This window comes from Peromyscus californicus, unplaced genomic scaffold (assembly GCF_007827085.1).
Source record: "Peromyscus californicus insignis strain IS unplaced genomic scaffold, ASM782708v3 Scaffold_8__1_contigs__length_139910024, whole genome shotgun sequence".
Lineage (NCBI taxonomy): Eukaryota > Metazoa > Chordata > Mammalia > Rodentia > Cricetidae > Peromyscus > Peromyscus californicus.
Genome location: NW_026294606.1, coordinates 40,824,037 through 40,842,483, shown reverse-complemented (window position 1 = coordinate 40,842,483; position 18,447 = coordinate 40,824,037). Strand labels below are relative to the sequence as shown.

Here is an 18,447-nt window from a genome sequence, read left to right as displayed (position 1 = left end):
TCTTTGTTATAAAATTGTATCACTGCTGCAGAGAAGGACAGAGAAAGGAAGAATCTTTCTCTCCTGGTTTCAGCCAAACCATAAATAAAGCCACCTGTGTTGACAGTTGGTTTCCTGATTTCCTTAAAGAGGCAAAGCCTCGTGAGGTTTTTTTATATATATATTTTTTTACATATTCCTTTTTTGTAATGGGTGCATGCATGTTTGTGTGTCCACAGGCACACCTGTGTGTGAGGTGATGCGCATGCACATTTGTACTCACCTGCATGCATGAAACTGAGGTTGGTGTCAGGAACCATCCTCCTCTACTCTGCTGAGTCAGGATCTTACAGTGAAACACAGAGCACAGCAATGGCTAACCTATTGACCCAGTTCCTCTAGGGATACCCTGTCCCTGGCTTTGGAGGCTGGAATTACAGGCAAGCTGCCACCCCACCAGGCATTTGAGTGAGTTAGCACTAACACTTGGAATAAAGTACTTTAATCACGGAGCAATCTCCCCAGTAAGAGTTTATGGTTTATTAATCTTAGTTGCCACCCTCTTACAATGGAATATTGTAAGCTTGCTGTACAAAATGGAGGTTACCCGTGACTCCCAGCATGCCCTCTGCCTATGGTGGCCGGGTTTTCTCTGGAATTTGGTATGTAAGCCACATGATGGCTAGCTTTCTGAGATTTTCTTGTCCTTTATTAAATAAACTAGTCAGAGCACTACAAGCTTTATATTGTTTTATTTTTCTTTATGTTTCAAAGACAAAGAAGTTATTTAGAACTTTTCCAAAAATAATCATAAAGACAACAGAGGGAAGTGCTCCTTTTGGACCAGAGATATTATTTTTAAATTTCTTTTTTATTATTATTATTATTATTATTATTATTATTATTATTATATTTTTTGACATTTAAAATATTGCTGGGAGGTGTTGGCACACATCTTTAATCCCAGCACTGGGGAGGCAGAGGCAGGCAGATCTCTGTGAGTTCGAGGCCAGCCTAGTCTACAAAGCAAGTTCCAGGAAAGGTGCAAAGCTACACAGAGAACCCTGTCTCAAAAAACCAAAATAAATAAACAAATAAATAAATAAATAAAATATTTTTAAGATAAAAATATTTTTATTATATTCTTCCTCACCTCCAAGATCTTCCACATCTTCCCTTCCTCCCTACTCACCAAACTTCAAGGTCTTTCTCAAACACAAACAAAAACCCAAAACAATAACAAAATCTGCTCAAAACAAGAAAATAAAATAAAAAAATACATCTCCCAAAAGAAAAAAAATAACCACCAAACTGTAACCAAATAAAAGCACACACACACACACACACACACACACACACACACACACACACACACCAAAACAAAACCCCGTGAAATCCATTATTATGCTGGTCAATTACTCCTGCACGTGAGGTCCTCGAGGAGTTGATGTACCAAGTGTCACTCTACTAGAGAAAACTGATTTTCCCTCTCCCAGCAAGTATAATTGACAGTTTGGTCGCTAACCTTTACCCCAGTAGCTAGGTTTCCATTCATTCATTCACTTTTAGAAAATATATAATAAGATAAAACAAGACCCATCACATCGAAGTTAGAAAAGACAAACCAACAGAAGGAAACGAACCTAACAGAAGGCACAGGATCAGAGGCCCACTCATTCACACCCTCGGGAATCCCATAAAAACTAGAAGCACACGGAGGATCTGGTGCAGACCCATGCAGGCCCTGTGCATGCTGCTCCAGTCTCTCTGAGTTCTTAGGAGCTTTGCTCATGTTGATCTAGAGGGCCTTATTTTCTTGGTGCCTTTCATCTCTTCTGGCTCTAATGCTCTTTACACATCGTCTTCTGTGGGGTTCACTGAGCTCTGAGATGAGGGATTGAGGGATTTGATGGAGACATCCCATTTGGGGCTGTGTGTTCCCAGGTCTCTCACTCTCTGGGTAATGTCTGACTGTGGGTCTCTGTGTTTGATCCCATCTGCTGCAGGAGGAGGTTTCTCTGCTGATAGCTCAACAAGACTCTCATCGATGAGTATAGCATAATATTTAGGAGTCATTTTATCAATACATTTCCCCCCTTTTTAGACCAGTATTATTTGGTTTTACCCTTGGCCCCTGGCTGTGACTTCTCAGGTTCCTGGTTAGCCAAGCAGTGTCAAGTGTGGGTTTCATCTTGTGGAGTGGGTTACTCCACAATCTTTGTGCCGCCATTGTCCTAGCATATCTTGCAGGCAGTGCACCATTGCAGATGAAGGCTTTGTGGCTGGGTTGGTGTTTATGTCTCTCTTCTGAGAGCCTGCAGAGTACCTTCCTGTACCAAAGACGCTGGAACACGGAGTGAAGCCTCTATGTAGGCATGGACTTGACATCTCCAGCTCAGTGAGTAGTGTAGGTGAAGTGTTAAGGAATGGAGCCTTGGTATCAGTTTGTGGGAAGCAGCCTATAGTCTTGGCAATAGCCTGGATTGTTTGGGGATTCCATGGGGCCCTTTGGCCAACAACCCTTATTTTCCTATTTCCATCCACCATGACATATGTAATGTACAACTTAGCTTCCTTGTTCCTGGATTCCACATTCAGTAGAGAGGATACAAATTCTAGTTTCCTCAAACGCTGCCGTTTCATTTACAGAGGAAGCATTTTTGGCCTCTAGAATTTGTCAGCAACCCCTATATGTATGGAGACACCATCATGCAGGGCACAGAGTAAGAGTCATGTCCTTGAACTCATCTCCTATGTCAACCCAATGATGCTTTCTCTTCAAGAACAAAATGATGATGTCATCACTTCTAACTTAGCCCTGTATATTTATTTACATCCTTTTCCATCTGGGATAGGTAGGGCCTCCTAGAAACTAGAATGAGATGTGTATGGAAGGTCCACACATAAGTGCACACTAAAGTTTTTTAACTGTCATTGAAGTTTTATAATGAGCAAATACTGCTTTTGGAATAAGGGCAGAAAGGAATCCATTTAGAATTCTGTATGATATTTAATGTGCAGGAATGAAATAATCAGTTCCAACACAACTCCGTCACCAGCAATGGGCACAGGTAGAACAAAGAGCTCTAAACTTGTTTTAGTCCTTGTGTGGGACTTGCACATGAATCCCCAGCGCTGAGCATCATTTATTCTAATTCTGTCTAAGCAGGGATTTAAGAAAGAGAAGCAAGTGACTTAGTCTATGTGTCAGAAGCCGGTCCCCTGCCAGATCATAGCTTGTCTCTTTGGGAAGGTGAAATACAGTCTTGAAATGTGGGGAGCTCCGTACAAAGAAACTTAGTTGTTCATTTTCTTACCTCACATCCTTCCTCTTAAAATCATTAAACCCTAATTAAACTTGAAATAACTTCTGAGGAAAACAGATGTAGTAATTGTGGAGAGAGAGGGAAGCTGTACTTCAGGGACTGGGGCCCTGCAGAGGCCTTCCTTCCCCCTGACACTGTGACAACATGAAACTTGAAGTCTGCACTACCTGATGGCAGCCAAGAGCCCCACAAATCCTGACAGTACAAATAGAACCTGGCAAGTGTCACTTCCCAGAGCTGCTCCTGAGGCTGTCTGCACCACAGAGGTCCAGGTGAGTTCATGGAGGTAAGAAATTCCATCCCCTCAGCTGTGCCATAGAGGGTTTCACTGAAGCAGAAGTCTCTCCCTTTGACTAAGCCAGGAAGCACTTGAGAGGCTCTGTGATCCTCGGGACCTCTGCTTTCCTTCTGGCCCTACAAGGCTGGTCCCTGGCTCCAGAAAGATCAAAGGAGACTACTTCCTGGAGACACAGAAATGGACCAGAAATGCTGAGGTATTGATATCCGTCCTCAGACTAGGGGATCATGACAGAGCTCTGGCTGGGTCTTTGCATAAGGTTTCTTCCTTGTTTTTTTTGTCTTTTGTTTTTCTTTAAAGGAATTAATAGTATATAGAAGATTTTTGGATCTCTCTCAAACCCTGGAGACAATCAGGATACAATCCTGTAACATCAGCACTAGAGAGACTGAGACAAGGTAATTGTTGTTCAGGGCTAGCCTGCTTTACATAGGGAGACTGTGTTTCCTATGTAAACAAGACAAAAAGAAAAACAAAATTTATTGTTTTCCGCCTCCATGTTTGCCAGCATTGTGACTCCAACAGCATCACTAGCGTTTGTAATATTGGTGCTTTTCACCTTTGGTGCATTTCAACTTTTCACATATTGGCCATTTTTTTTTACAATTATATCATAACTCCTAATTTGAAGATTTTTCTTTGATATCCATCCTTAGGCCCTTCTGTCTCTTGCATAATATTATAATACTTATATCAGCTACAGTCTAGTATGCTTGGCAGGTGTGGAGAAATATAAACCACTAATTAACAGTTATCATTACCATCTTGAGAATTCCTGCTATCAAGAATTGAGACTGTGAACTAGCACACCCTGAATAGCTCAACTTAATTTTATCCCAGTGCTAAGCAGAAAAGAGAAACTGTCTGTTTTGCTTTTGTTTGCTTTTTAGAAAACCAGGATGGATGGATGTAGCCTATGTCACGTTCCTGGGGTTTACTTCCAGACAAGGGACCATCCATATTTGTAAACGCAAGTCCATCCTGTCTTTTAAATTAATTTCCTATTTTATTCTCCAATATAATGTGGAAGATAAGTTGCCTCTTCCTCCTCTGAGAGTCCACTCCAGTAGAAGGGATCACTTATTAGATCAGAATCTGTTCTGAAATATGATTGAACTTTGGAGTGGAGAGAGAGAGAAGACCAGAAAAGTAGGAATCCCCAGAAAATCAAGCATTAAACAAACAGAAAAATGTTAATACTTTCCATCAAGATTTGATATGAATTATTGAAGGGATTTTTACAGATTCCAGCCTCTGAGTAAACACTGCATTTTTATTCTAAATTGTTAATGAATGCTGATGTGCTTGTTATTACTGTCTGGAGCATATTTGGGATGGTATTGTGATTCTAGGATGCACCAATAATATAGGCAATAATTACCCCTCCATCAGGGGAGCAGTTGAAAGGAAGTAACTGGCATTTCTAGAGTCATGAGGCAACATAAACCCAAACCTGGGAACACGGCTCAGTTCATGCAGGTCACAGGTGATACCATCAAGACATAGACAGTTAAAACAATCCTGTAGGTTTCACAGGAATAAGGGAACAGAGGCGTTCCAAGTACTCAGAACACACAGACCCATGAAATATTCAGTTTCCTCTCATTCCAGAAAAGATGCCCAAAGCTTACCATGAGTCCCTGAGAAATGAAAATGGAGGAGCCCCTGAACATGAAGAATAACATCCTGCCGAGATTGAAAGTTCTGGAATCAACTCAGACTGATGTAGAACAAAGCAGCCTGACTGATAAACAGGTTGGAGAAGAATCAGGAGAAGCAGCTGCAAAGCAAACTGACAAACTGCTGCTCACAAGACCCCACAGAGGCAAATGCACTGTGAACTCTGAGATGGGAATCCCTGCTCACACAGTAGCCCCAACCTACGGTACTGTATGTAGCCAATACTGAGGAGTTGTAAGTCATGAACTGCACGTATCTCTCGGCAGCACCTAACACCTCATTAATCCCCTTCTTAGATCCAGCTCATCATCATCCCCTCCTGGAGAGCAGATCCATGCATCCTCAGATGACCTCAGGTCACTCACTGGAGTCACAAATGCCCTGAAGTCATAAACTGGGGTCGCGGCTGTCTGCTACCCCCCTTTCCTAGAAAGCACCACAGGGTTCTGCTAGACACCTGCAACCTGGTGGGTACATGAATTTTTCAGCATATCTTTCTATGACTCAGATTTAACTGTCAGGCCCTATCTTGAAAGGTTACATGATTTGATTTGACATTGAGGACTATCTTAAAACATGACTAGTGAACATTAATATGGAGTGAAGTCACGGAGTGGTCAATGTAGGAACTTTTAAAATATTAAGATGTGGAAATAGAAGTTATAAAACTTTGAAGCCAAAGGCAAATCTAGAAATTGTTACATTAGTCAAGATCCAGATAAGAAAGGAATATCAGACAAAAGAGGAGACAGTGTGGAGGGTAAGGTACTAAATCTGAGATATATTACAGGTGTTGACCCAGCAGGGATTCCCAGTGTGTGTGAGGTGATGTGGGGAAGGCACACAGATTCAGCATGAGCCTCAGGCTTTGGGAGTCAGGTGGGGAAATATCATGAAATAGAATGAGAAACAGAGGAAGAAATGTTGGTTGGATAAACGTAGAGTTCAATTCAACTAAGCTAAGAGTTAACTAGGAAAATCCAGGTATGAAGACATACGGACAGAAAGACAGACAGGGAGACAGACAACAGACAGACACACTCCACTTGAACAAGTCAACTTTGCTAGTGCACAGCTCAAAAATCAAAATCTCCTTTAAACCTTTAGATTTTGAATAGCAGTTCCCAAACTCATCTGTCAGAGTACAATATCTCAGAGTCCACAGTGGGGAAAAAGGAGGCATATCAAGGATCTAATCTGCACACATTACATGTGTCCATTGCTGTCTCTTACACACTAGAAAATGCCATTGTGCAAAATGTGTATTTCAGATCCATGTCTAACATTACTGATACTTTCTTGAAAGAGTCTTTACATCCTGGACACAAAGTTTTCTGCCTAAGAAGGAGGAAATGGTTTTGAAGTTTATTAAGAAAATAGTTTTCCTCTTCATGACTGTGCTTGGCACTATGGGGAACATTTCTGTTTCTGTGAATTATATGTTCAGTTGGTGGAGAGGCCCTGAGAAGAAACCCATACACCTTATTCTCATCCACTTGGCTTTTGCGAACATCATGATCCTTCTTGCAAAAGGATTGCCAAAGACAATAGCAGCTTTTGGTTTGAGAAACTTCCTAGATGACATAGGCTGTAAGATTCTCATTTACCTGTCAAGGGTGGCCCGTGGTGTCTCCATCTGCACCAGCAGTCTCCTCACTGTGGTCCAGGCCATCATCATCAGTCCCAGAGCATCTGGGTGGAGGAGGCTCAGACCAAAGTCTGCATGGCACATCCTTCCATTCTTTTCATTCTTTTGGATACTCAATGCTTTAATAAGTATGAACCTAATCCACTCCATCACAAGTATAAACCTGAATATGTCACAGCTTAAGAATGAAGACAACTATTGTTATTTTATGCTAGAAAGTCAGAAAACAAAGTGGATTGTTCTCCCTCTCATGGTCCTGAGAGATGCTGTGTTTCAGGGTGCCATGGGAGGGGCCAGTGGCTACATGGTATCTCTTCTCCACAAGCACCACCAGCATGTCCTCTACCTTCAGAAGGCCAAGCTTCTCTACAGAACTCCCCCTGAGCTGAGAGCTGCCCAGAGTGTCCTCCTTCTGATGCTCTGTTTTCTTTCCTTCTATTGGATTAATTGTGCTTTTTCTCTATTTTTAAGTCTCTCTTTAGGGAACAATTCCTTGATGGTAAATATCCAAGAATTTATGATCATTGGTTATGCAACCTTTAGCCCTCTTGTGCTGATTCACAGGGATGGACTTCTGCCTGAGTGTTGGCATGCTCAGTGAGAGAATTCAATAAATTATCTCTCTCATTCATCTGTTAATGAGTGTCAAAAAGCTTTCAGTTTGACAATATTGTGAGTAAGACAAAATTCCACAAAACAGTTTAAGCATGTGTTTATTGTCAGACAATCTTCCTGGTAACTCAAGCCTTGAGTGGAGAGGGAGGGAGACTTTAGCAAATTATAGTGATACAGAAACCTCATTCTTTATATTGCCACCCTTTTGAAGGGACTTTATTGTTTTTAGCTTTTTTATACTTGTTCATTTCTTATGTATGAATAGTTTGCCTGCATTATGTATGTGTAACTTATGCATGCCTGGTGCCTCTAGAGGCTTTATGAGACCATCTAATGCCCTGTTATTGACTGGAGTAAGACTTATGGTTTTGAACCAAAATGTGGTTGCTAGGAATTGAACCTGGATCCTCAGTGAAACCAGCTACTGCTTGTAAGTGAACCATTTCTCAAGCACTGAGAAAATGACTTTAATTAGAATTTGTAAAATTGCCCTTTCTATTACCATGACTGGAAGCATGAAGATGAATTTGGTAAATTTTATCAAAATTTATAGTGATTTAATCCTGTTAATCCAAGAAATTCCATATCTTGTACCCGATGCTGTGCTTGTGAAATGTTAGTACTACAAAGGTATTGAGGATTCATCAAAGTGTCTTAAGATTTCATCCATAGAAAACATTTTACAGAACTTCGAAAGAATGATGTGTACTGTGCAGTCAGTCACTAGATGATCAATGCACCAGTCACATCACTGGAATGAACAGAAAAGTGTAATTGGTGTTGTATTTGTGAACATTCTTTGCAGGAAAAAAACATTGTATATATAGGACATTTTATTACTCAACATAGAAACATGGGGCAACGTAGATCCACATAAAACCTGAGGAATTTAAAGAGAAATAAAGGATTCCAAACACACACACAAAAAAATGGAGTCAAATATGGCTTCTTGGTGACTGCCTTCTCTTGGTGCTAGTGGCAAACAGAGGCACAGTTCCTTTAAGAGGCAGCTTCCTGGCCCAGTGCTAGTGACAAACGTGGGTGTGGCTCTTTCAAGAGGCCTGCTACTGGACACTTAAATGGGGTTAATGAGCAGCTTGGCGACATCATGGACCCAACAACTTCCCAGAGCTCAGGCAGTAAATGTGGCTCCCTCCAGTACCTTGGCCATGAAGCCGGGCTCTCAGGGAACCAAGAGGGGAGGAGCCGGCTGCTAGTGCCATGAGCCAATATATGCACTAAGCCGAGCAGTGCCAGGCAACTAACATAGCAGTTTAAGATTGGTCTCATGCAATCAAAGAATAATTCGGATACTCAGTAAAGACAGATCCAGATGGAAAAAACCTCTAAACGGGTTACAGTGTGTTTAAAAATATACATGGGCTTGGGAAAGAAAAGAGAAAGGATATATACAGTCATATAATAAAAAGAAGTTTAAAAATAATAAAGTATTTAAAAAGGAGTTAAGTGTAGCTGAAGTTTTCCTGGTTCTGCCCAGATCCCACTGCTCTGCAGCTGCTTAGGCCCAAGTAAACACACAGAGGCTTATATTAATTAAAACTGCTCGGCCATTGGCTCAGGCTAACTATTGACTAGCTCTTACACTTAAATTAACCCATAATTCTTATTTATTTTTAGCCATGTGGCTTGGTACCTTTTCTCAGTTCTACCTTCACATCTTACTTCCTCTGTGTCTGCCTGGTGACCTCAAACTCTTCCCAGAATTCTCTTCTCTGCTTCTCCTGCCTATACTTCCTGCCTAGCTAGTGGCCAATCAGCATTTTATTTATTAAACAATCAGAGCAACACATTCACAGCATACAGAGTGATATACACAGCAGTAAAATAAAAAAAAATAAATAAGTCACATAAAGATGGGAACTACACAGAGTCTGGATCCTGCATATTACTGTGTTTCCTTTAGATTTTCTGATTGCTAATGAAGAAATAACAGCTGCTAAGATGCATTGATTATGAAAACTGCTAGATTAAGCCAACCTATATATTTTCAAAACATCTTGACTTCAAAATGGAAATAAAAATGTTACTTTGGGAAGAGGTTATGCTTTTATTTCCATAGGAAGTGAGAGGCTGTGGATTCATTTCAGGTTCATATGGATCAATTAATTGGGAAGACCTTCTGAAAATCCTGACTACAGACATAAAGAAATAAACATAGAAACCTACAAAACAAATAATGTATATTTTAGTTGCTCAAATATAAAACAAAAAAACTTCTTTGGCTAATGTGTGCACAATACACTGTCTATACTTGTATTAATGCAGACGTGTATGCTACTTTTAAAAGTTTATGTATTTTCAGAGCAAGAGGACCAGACACCAATAAAAAACAGATGGCCCAGGTGATCAAGCATCTCAAAATCCTCTGTTACAGTCTCCTCAGAATTCTGCATTCAAAACAGCTTCAAGACTGCTGGCTTACATGGTCCAGCCTCACATATTATGCTAGCCATGACCTAACAATTATCCTTATTTTCTCAGAGTTCCCCCAAAGATACGAGTGCTGACAGACAACAGGAAGTAGTCTAGAGAATGAAGCCCACATTCCCAAGAGATGGAGTATGGGTGGGTTTGGGTTATTCAATGGATTATAAAAATTTTCACTGTTTAGGGGGGTGGGTTACAAGTTGTTATTGGTTATAGCCAGAAAAAAAGCTAAACAAAAGAGTTAAATTCAAAGATCTCTTTCTAATGGAAAAAAGGGGACATTATATAGAAATAATAAGGGAAAAAGGCATAGATTATTTAATTTACTTTAATCCTAAAAACAACTATACATCTCAAAATACTTTACATTGTTATGGATTTTGGTACATTGCTACAAATTTAAAGTTAATTTTTTATACTGTATATATGTTTCTACTCTTGTTTGGGGTATTGTGTTTATGCAGCTCATTTAAAATGTAATATATAATTAAGAAATACAGATTAATAGTCATCTATAATAGTCAAACTTACAGTTGTGTTAGGTATGTTTTCAAGGTCATACAGAGATATATTTAGATGGATAGTCTTCAAAAACTTCAAAGACCTACAAAATATGGCACTAAATATGTTTAATAACCTATGACTTTTCATGATAATGAGACAGATACATCTGCTCCTGACAGCAGCAATTTGTTTCAAAAGAGGATGATGGGTATCAAAGAAACTGCATATGGAGCTTGTTTTCTTTATGGCAAAAGCTAGCCATTTGGGCAAAGAAACTGCTTCTGCATCAGTTATTGACAGTATGCTGTCTGCTGTTGTTTGTTTTTGCTCTTTTGGGAGAGCTGCCATCTAGGTCACAAATAAATCACACACAGAGGCTTAGTCTTACTTACAAATGCCCAGCCTTAGCTTGGCTTGTTTCTTGCCACTTTTCCTGACTTTAAATTATCCCAGCTACCTTTTGCCTCTGGGCTTTTACCTTTTTCCTACTTCTGTAACTTTATTTTGCTTCTTACTCTCTGGCTGGCTGTGTGCCCGAGTGGTTGGCCCCTAATGTCCTCTTTCTTTTCCTGCTCGTCCTTCTACTTTTTTTTCCTCCCAGATTTCTCCTTCTATTTATCCTCTCTGCCTGCCGGCCCTGCCTATTTCTCCTGCCTTGCTATTGGCCATTCAGTTTCTTATTAGACCATCAGGTATATTATACAGGCACAGTAACACAGTTTCACAGAGTTAAACAAATAAAACATAAATAAAAGTAACACACCTTAAAATAATATTCTACAACATTTCTCCCTTTTGGCCTAAATAGAAAGAAAAGTTTTCACGTTAACATAGTAAAATTATACACAACAAAAGCAGTTGTCAAGTAAGAATTACATTTACAACATTCTATTTGTAGTTAGTATATTCAGAGAAAATAATGGATTATCTATCCTATCTTAGTGAATCCAAAGTTTTACACTTAATTTACTCTCTATCATAACTAAGGAAAACTGCAACCATAACTATCTAGTCTTAACTCCATCAAAGACCCCAAAAGGATAATATTATTTCAGTAAACAAAAAGTACATTGCAAGCAACTTCCAAAGCTCCAGAAATGACATCAAACTGTCTGGAAATCACTCAAAGTTCCTTCTGCAACCTTGGGGAAACCACCTTCAGGCTACAGGCCTAGAGTATCAAGCAAACTTATCAGTGAAGCAGGAAATTTAAAGGACTATCTTGTCTTGTATTGGCAAAGTTCATCAGTTACTTTTCTCTGTGTCCAGCAGAATATCTGACAAACTATTTGTGAAGCAGGAATTTGGAAAGACTGTTCTACCTTCTTTTGGCAAAGTTCATCAGTTTTTTTTTCCCTGTGTGCCTCACATGTCCACTCTGCACAGCACATTGTCAGCAGTCAAAGGCAAGAACAGTTTCTTTGCTCAGTGGCTAACATTGCCACAATGAAAGCAAACTCTGTAAGGAGTTTCTTCAATGCCCATCATCTTCTCTGAAATAAATTGGTGCCGTCAGGTGTGGATGTGCCTTATTGTCATGAAAAACTTTAAGTTAACAAAACACTTTAAATGCCATATTCTATAGGTCTTTGAAGTATTTGAAGACCATCTGTCTAAAATATATTTATTTAACCTAGAAAATAAACCTAACGTATCTACAAATTTGATTGTTATAAATGACTACTGACTTATGTTTCTTGATTATACTATATAGTTTATAATAATGCTTTCAAAAACTAGAACTTTACCTTACATTTTTAAATGAACTACGTAGGTACAATACCTTAAACAATAGTAGAGACATATATACAATATGTGGTACCAAAAATGACCTTAAATTTGTATCAATAAAAAATTCCTTTAAACAAGAGTAGAAACTTATATACAATACTTTAAAACAAAAAATGACCTTAAATTTGTATCAATAAAAATTCCTTTAAACAAGAGTAGAAACTTGCCGGGCAGTGGTGGTGCATGCCTTTAATCCCAGCACTTGGGAGGCAGAGCCAGGTGGATCTCTGTGAGTTCGAGGCCAGCCTGGGCTACTAAGTGAGTTCCAGGAAAGGCGCAAAGCTACACAGAGAAACCCTGTCTCGAAAAACCAAAAAAAAAAAAAAAAAAAGAGTAGAAACTTATATACAATACTTTAAAACAAAAAAGACCTTAAATTTGTATCAGTATACAAAAGTCCATCCCAATACAAAATATTTGAGATTAACAGTTGTTCTTTAGTTTAAAGAAGATTCAATAATCTACCCTTTTATCTCATCATACCTGTATTTCCCCAAATTATAATAAATATCCATAACCCATCAAATAACCAAAGACCACACACACCTCCCAACTCTTGGGAATGTGAGCGTAGTTTTCTCTATACTGGCTCCTGTTCTCTATGGACAAAATATCTTTAGGGCCTGAGAGAAAATTTTGAGATAATGACCACATCCTGGGAAGACCAGCAGTAACCTTTGCTGATAGACATCAACTGTCAAGATTCAAGAGGTCTCGCCTGATCAAACCTGATCTATAATAACTCTGAAGGAATCCACAGCCTCTCATCTCCTATAGAAACAAAAGCAAAATTTCTTCTCCAATGCATTTTTTATTTGAAAAATACATTTTTTTACTTTTTTAAAGTTAAGGCATTCCTAAAGCATCTGGATTAGTTCAATTTAGCAGTCCAGTTCACACTCCCATATTTCCTAGCAGCTGTCTTTTGCTTCTCATCAATCAATAAATTCAAAATCAACACAATGACATACAGGATCCAGAATACCTGTGTATTTCCCATCTTTATGTAGCTTATTATTTTTATATTACTTTACTTCTCCCTTAAATTTATGAATATACCTTTTTTCTTTTCTTAAGCCTATGAACATTGTTAAACACACTATAACCTGTCCAGAGGTTTTTCCATTTGGACCTCTTTTATTGTATATCTTCAGCCTTTTATGACCATGAGAGCAGAGCTTTAAACTGTGAACCTACACCTAGATCCTCTGTACATGGATCTCAGCTGGCCCCACCTGCTTCTCAGTTTGTGAAAGCCAAGTGTGAGGTTTGCCTGACCAGGAATTGCATTCAGCATTCCTAGAGCTCTAAAATGCTGATGCAGGCATTTTTACTTAGAGTTTTGTTCCTACTTAACATACTGGCTGCTCAAGGGCTTGCCAGCAGGCAGAAACTCTTAAAGGAGCTGTATCCCCCTCCCTTTATTTTCACTTAGCTTTCTTAAGCCCTATGTGGAAATTCAACCAAGTTGGGCTCCAAAACGTTGTTTTTGCTCTTTTATTGCTTTTTATTCACAGGACAGTAAGAGGCTTAGTCTTACTTATAAATGCCCAGCCTTAGCTTGGCTTGTTTCTTTCCAGCTTTTTCTGCCTTAAATTATCCCAGCTACCTTTTGCCTCTGGGCTCTTACCTTTTTCTTACTTCTATAACCTTACTTTGTTTCTTACTCTGTGGCTTGTTGTGTGTTGGGTGACTGCCCCTGATGTCCTCCTTCTTTTCTTGCTCCTGCTTCTTTTTTTCCTCCCAGATTTCTCCTTTTTATCCTCTCTGCTTGCAGCCCTCCCTGTTTCTCCTGCCTTGCTATTGGCCATTCAGTTCTTTATTAGACTATCAGGTGTTTTAGACAGGCACAGGAACACAGTTTTGCAGAGTTAAACAAATGCAACATAAACAAATGTAACACACCTTAAAATAATATTCTCCAACAGCTGTTCAAACTAGACAACCAGGGCACAAGAAAGGCAACTGTTAAACTTTGCCAAGACAAGGTAGGACAGTCTTTCAAAATTCCTTGCTTCTCAAAAATGTCTGTTAGATATACTAGGCCTGTAGCCAGAGTTAAATGCTCCAACATTAGAGAAGAACTTTGGGTGATTGTCCAGGCAGCCAGATGTCACTGTCATTAGGTAACATTACACCCTTCTGGGGTCTTTGAGGGAATTAAACACTAAATAATTGGACTTAAAGTTTTTCTTAGTTATAATAAAAAGGTAACTTAGGTTTAAAACTTTAGACTCACAAAAATAAGATATATAGTATTTTCTCTAAATTTGCCAAATATAAATGGACTGGATATTGTAACTGTAATTCTCACTTGATAACTATTTTTGTTGTATATAATTTTACCATGTTAAAGGTAAATCCTTCCTTTTAATTAGACAAAAAGAGGGAAATGTGGAATATTCTTTTACACTGTGTGAATGTATGTCACTGTGATTGGTTTAATAAAGAAGCTGACTGGCCAATAGTTGGACCGGTAGAGATCAGGAGGGACTGGCAGACAAAAAGAGAGCATGAAGAAGAAGGGGAGGAGTCTTGGGAGTTGTGAGGAGAAGCAGAGGAAGAAGGAGATGAAGGTGCTCTACTGAGAACAGGTACTGAGCCTCATGGAAGAGCCAAGATAAGAAATAGGGGTTAATTTAAATGTAAAAGCTGGCAACAAGCCTGAGCTACTGGCTGAGCATTTACAATCAATAATAAGCCTCTATGTGTGTATTTGGGGAGCTGCTGGTATAAAAGAGCTGATCAGCCATCTAGACAGAAAACTCTGCCCACATCTAACAATTGTACAATTTTATTTTCAATGATTATATCCACAACTATTTATCAGATGTGTCTCATCTGACCAAAACCTCTGTAACAGTTAGGGTTTTGGGTGCACCACGGCTCTACCTTAACATGATGAATAGGTTTTTTACTTCTTGATTGCACTCTATGTACAAAACAATTAAGTGAGCAATGTGTGAGTATTGTATTACGATATACCTTATTAATTAACTTGTTTTTCTAAGATAAAGATTTATTTTTATTTATGTGTATGTGCCTGTGTGAGTGTATGCCACATTTGTACAGGTACCCACCAGGCCAGAAAGGGCACTGGGTCCCAAGGAGCAATAACTGCAGGTGGTCATGAGTCTTTGATGTGAGTGTTGGACAAAGAACCAGGATCCTCTGCAAGAGGAGCAGGTGTCTTAACCATCCCTCCAGCTCCTTTACACATTTCTCATGTAAATGTGACTTGTTTGTAGGTAACAGCCATTGCTTCTCTTGGTCTCACACTCTTCTGTTACAGTCATTTTCTAGAAACTGACATAAAGGGCTGGATTAATGACACTTTCTCTATCAGTCCAGCTAATTTGACCCTAAAGGAAATGATATAAGAACATGGAGAAGGAGTGAAGAAATGTGTGCTAAATCTGATTGATGAAGAGATTGTTCAACACTAAGACTAGACAGAGGGTCTGGAGAGATGACTCGTGGGTGAAATCACCTGCTGACAAGCCAGACAACCTGATCTATCTCTGAAGGAGAAAACTGACTCCTACATGTTGTCCTCTGACTTCCACATGTGTGCTGTGACACACACACAAACACACAAAATAAACTTTAAAAAGGGTAGACAGGAGATACATAATTGTTGATACAGCATGCCCAAGGATGGTCTGGATTCTGAGTGGCACATAGAGTTGCAATTTTCAATTTCCCCTTAAAAGTCAGAGTAGATTGGAGAAAAAAATAAAACAAAATCTTGATGAGAAGATAAATCAAAAATTTTAATACATGATGGAAATAGTTTAGAATCTAAATAAGTAGAGGATTGTGAAGACAACCTGGACACGTGACTCACTTGTGCACTTTAGGTAATGTACATGAGATTTGACAACTGGAATTGGATTAGTATAAACATCTCAAACTTCATAATTTCTTTTTGCTTTTCTTTTTTGTTTTATTGTTTTCGTTTTTTGAGACAGAGTCCCCTGTTTCTCTTTGCAGTCTTAGATATCCTGGAACATGTTCTATAGATCAGGCTGGCCTTGAGCTCACAGGGATTCATCTGCCCTTGCCTCCTGAGTGCTGGGATTAAGTGTTAGCCACTATGTCCAGCCGATGATTTCTTTATGTTGGATGAATTGCTCATCAGTCACATGGAACTGTGGGACATTAGGATAATGAAATAAATCAGCTACATGTAGACAAATACCACATGATTTTACTAATAAGTGGAGCCTAAATACAGAAGAGAACAGAGCCTTCAGTGTGTGATGTGCAGCCTACAGCCCTCAGAAACTACCTCCATTTGTGAACCTGCTTGTGGCTGGTTCTTCCATATAATTAGAAATATGAAGCTGTGGCTACTCAGAGCTTACCAGCCTTTACCTTCAAATTCTCCCTGTCATGTGACTTTTACCAAGGAAGACATTAAAAAGCATCTGTTCACCCCAGATAGGGTACAAAGTGTGCAAAGAATTGGTTTCTTCGAGGTGGTGTTGAGTGAACCAGTTTCCTTGGATCAGCTGGGTACATCTTTATTTGTAGGTGCATGGAAAATATCAAGCTACATCTAGAAAGTCTGGTTCCAACATGGATGACAACCTGAAAAGAGCTGTACAATAAAAGATCCCAACCCTCAATCAAGCTTTCACCTCCTATATATCCCCCAAACAATATGCAGCTATGGCAGGAAGAGGTGAAGATGTGTAAACAGGCCCTGCCTCCCATCCCCCATGAGACTTGAACTGTCTCATTAACAGTACCATAAGGCAAGTTTCCTCTCTGTTCTTCAGTGTATATCATTGCTGAGGTTGTAGGCAAGGGTATTCTGTGGGACATACAGTAACTCTACTTCATGGTGGCCAATGGCCCTGTCACTCCTGAAGGAAAGAGACCCACCACAAAACTGCATTACTCCTCTGGTTCATTCATTCTCCCCACTCCTTGCAAACTGCTCTCTTAATATCTTGAGATGCTGAATCCCAGGCCAAGTGGGTCCTTGAGCTGGTTCATAGCTTGGAAATGTGGGTGGAGGACCAGTCTGGGGACCCTGGAAAATAGTTACAGAACATGTTTGGATTTCGTGTTGTGTGTTTTCTCAGCTCACATCCTTAGCTAATCCACAACAAGTGCTGGGATAACCTCTGAGCCAAACAGTGTAATGATTGTAGAGGAAGAAGAAAAGCTGCCACATGGGCCGAGACTCTGCAGAGTTTCCTGACATGGTGATGATGACAGCTGAAGTCTTTGTGCTGCTTCCTTGGAGCAAAGAACCGCAAGAATCCTGAAAGTGCAATAAGACCTGGGACTCCTCACCCTGACAGGCTGACCCAGCACTCACCTTTGGGCTCAGCACAGCAAGGAGACCTTGAAACCCTTCAGTTCACTCGAGTGTGGTGCTAGCCTCGTTTGTGACAAGTTCTTACTCTTTATCTCTAGGTAGTTTCTAAGTCACAATCCTCCTGCTGTAGTCTTCCTGGTGCTGGGAGTAGAGGCTTGCACTACCGGTGTGGTAAGGGCAGTCATTTTTTGTCAAGCTATAAGTCTGTTTGAGAACTGTTGCTTTTTCTTTGTTTGCTTTTATTTATTTTTTTTGAGACATGGTCTCACTATGTCATCGTGGCTGATAGAACTGGCCATGTAGACTCTAAAGCAATGATGTAATATTAACTAGGAAGCAGAAGAGAAAGGGTTCAGATTGGCTTTCCAGCTATTTAGAATATATGCAAATCTTAGGGACCAAAACTCACAGTTTCCTTTACCCTAACATACTGTCCCATATAAATATGCCTATATAGGAGACATGGTTCTTGGATGTGAAACAGTAACTTCCTCCCCATCTAGAAATCAGAAAATCAGCTTGATCTGAGAGAGATCACAGTGGCCCAGTTATTAACAAGGATGAGGGAAAAGATATGGGTAAGGCCAGAGGAAAACTAAAAATTGACTGCAGAAATTTTCCTAATCTCATGACAATACACAGCAGCAAGTTATTCTCCTTCCTCTAATCTTTCTTCAAAAGCATCCACACATATAGAAGAAATCCATGCTTCCCTTAGAGGTCAGGAACCAAAACTCAGACCTCATGGTCAAGTGCCACCCCACAGCTCCTCGAGGGCACTCTCCTGGCTATACACAGTAGATTAATTAATTTTTTTTTTGAACAA

At 39.6% G+C, this 18,447-nt stretch overlaps 1 pseudogene; it reads left to right on the top strand.

Annotated features, from left to right (window-relative positions):
• Positions 1-6,457: 6,457 nt before the first annotated feature.
• LOC128103095 (vomeronasal type-1 receptor 4-like) lies at positions 6,458-7,532 on the top strand (annotated as a pseudogene).
• Positions 7,533-18,447: the final 10,915 nt, after the last annotated feature.